Raw genomic sequence first — 2,228 nt, 5'->3', positions numbered from 1 at the left:
GTTACTCCAATTTAAAGAAAATGTGTTGGCTCAACTTAATTTATTAAGGTTATTCCAATTTAAAGCAAATGTGTTGGTTCAACTTAAATTATTAAGGTTATTCCAATTTAAAGCAAATGTGTTGGTTCAACTTAAATTATTAAGGTTATTCCAATTTAAAGCAAATATGTTGGTTCAACTTAATTTATTAAGGTTATTCCAATTTAAAGCAAATGTGTTGGTTCAACTTAATTTTTGTGGTTGATTCAACTTATTTACTTTAGTTGGACCCAATGTAATTTAATAGAGCCAGCCTAACTAATTTTACACTGATAACTTCACACTACTTAATTAAGTTGATCCAACTCATGAAAATTAAGTTAGCTGAACAAACATGCTTCATGCTGAAAGAAAGCTATATAATCGTGTGGAAAATCTTTCCATGATTGAATTATGTTAAATCAAAGACATTTTCTTAAGTGCTATTAAATTAAGTGTTTTAAGACCACACTAAAAGACGAAAGAACACTCAACAATTAGAAAAAGTACAACATGAACTTTATTTTCAAAATTGTTATACATTTTCTTTTTACACAGCACAAAAAACAGCTGAGTTGAAAGTTGAAATAAACAACAAAAGGTCAGTTTTGTTTTTCCAGAAAAAAACTAAGCTATGTTTAGCATAGATCAAATTCTTAACAACATAAAAAGTGTCAGTAAATTCGCTCAACTTTGCGAACTGTAACAATTAAAATTTAGTTTTCGACTGCAGTCTTTGGAAAAAAATTTAAAGACACATTGCTCCAGTTGTTCATCACTTCCACCCCGTCCAGGAGAATCCCAACATCCTCATTGGCATCGCCAGGCTCTGCACTCTCCGGTCGAATAACGAAGATTCCACAGACGGTCTCGGCCATTTGTGCACCTTGATGATGGGAACAAGGGTGGGGTTTTGGGAGGGGAGAGATTTCACATCTCATTAAATAAAAAAATAACTTTACACTTGTTTGGCTGACTCACCAACAGCTAAGGTCCTTCAAAGACCTGTCTGTGTTAATTGTGAGTCCAGTGGTAAGATTTCCCATTTAGAAAAGGTACCATATTTTCTGCACCATAAGGTGTACCTAAAAGCCTTACATTTTCACAAAAATCGTCTTATAATCCGGTGCACCTTGTGGTAAAATACGGTATATTGTCTCATATGGAAAAACATGAAGAGAAGGGATGAATCCCAAATAGGCCCCATATTCCATGGCCTGTTCTCCTCAATTGAAATGACAGTCTGAGGATCCACCACACAGACTGTCATTCCAAACCAGTCCTACTTATGTGCAAACAAAGCCCTGACTCTGTACACAAACCAAACATCTTATACATGAAGAACCTGTCTTATATCCTGGATGGAGGAAATGTCATGACTATGTGTGGTAGTTATTTCCAAATACATCAGTACTAACATCTTAGGTAAAGTTAGTTCATATTTTTGTCTGCGTATGAAACAATGCTGTTAGAAAAAAAGGCTAAATAAAACAGGCCAAAGATCTTTTTGTGGAGTTTAACTCACCTAAAAATCCTCATTTTAAACCCACTTAACAATAACAATAATAATATCAATCTTACTAATGATTATCCTTTTCTGTTGGAGAAATCTAAAAGCATCTCAAAAGTCAAATTAAAATTGAATGTACCCAAGTGAAAAAAAAGAAGAGTTTTAATGATCATCTCTTATTTTAAATTTATTGGTAATTCACAGGAAGTCCAGTTAACTCCAACTATAATCACCTCTTTTGTAGACACAAAGATAAATTAACATACCATGTACTCTTTCTCCAGCTTCTCTGGATCTTCATCCAGGTACGCACCCAGGCCTTTTAGGATGCACCCTCGTCTGACTTCAGCTGTGTTTTCCTAAATATGCAGATCAGAAAACAGTGAGAACAACCGCAAAAATCCAGCAGTATACTATAGGGTCACACACTTGAAAACTTAGCTAAATTCAAAGGAAGTCACAACGAAAGTGATCAGTGGCTTGCAGCCTATTTGAAAGATCTTTAAAATTGTTATTCTCCTTTCATTATGCCATGACTAAAATTAAGTTTAACATTTTATTTAAACTTCTAACTGAAGCTGTCACCTAAGAAATATTTATGTCTGAAACAAGGGTACAGTATAGGGGGATATACTGTGAAAAATCTATTTCCTCTGCCTTCTCCCAGTGCTAGAAACAACCAGTCAGTGGCAGGAGAGTT

The 2,228-nt window shown here is 34.5% G+C and overlaps 1 long non-coding RNA gene across 1 annotated transcript; it reads right to left on the bottom strand.

Moving 5' to 3' along the window:
- Nucleotides 1-520: 520 nt before the first annotated feature.
- LOC148157544 (uncharacterized) lies at nt 521-1,877 on the bottom strand. Its single transcript, XR_015764389.1, has 2 exons — nt 1,795-1,877; nt 521-904 (listed from the first exon to the last, which is right to left on the bottom strand). It is a non-coding gene; the product is annotated as an uncharacterized LOC148157544 (long non-coding RNA).
- Nucleotides 1,878-2,228: the final 351 nt, after the last annotated feature.

Source organism: Poecilia mexicana, unplaced genomic scaffold (genome assembly GCF_051168715.1).
Source record: "Poecilia mexicana isolate PSO_F unplaced genomic scaffold, ASM5116871v1 scaffold_10, whole genome shotgun sequence".
NCBI classification, from domain to species: Eukaryota; Metazoa; Chordata; class Actinopteri; order Cyprinodontiformes; family Poeciliidae; genus Poecilia; species Poecilia mexicana.
The sequence above is the reverse complement of the archived record's forward strand: the minus strand, read 5'-3'. Positions and strand labels throughout refer to the sequence as shown.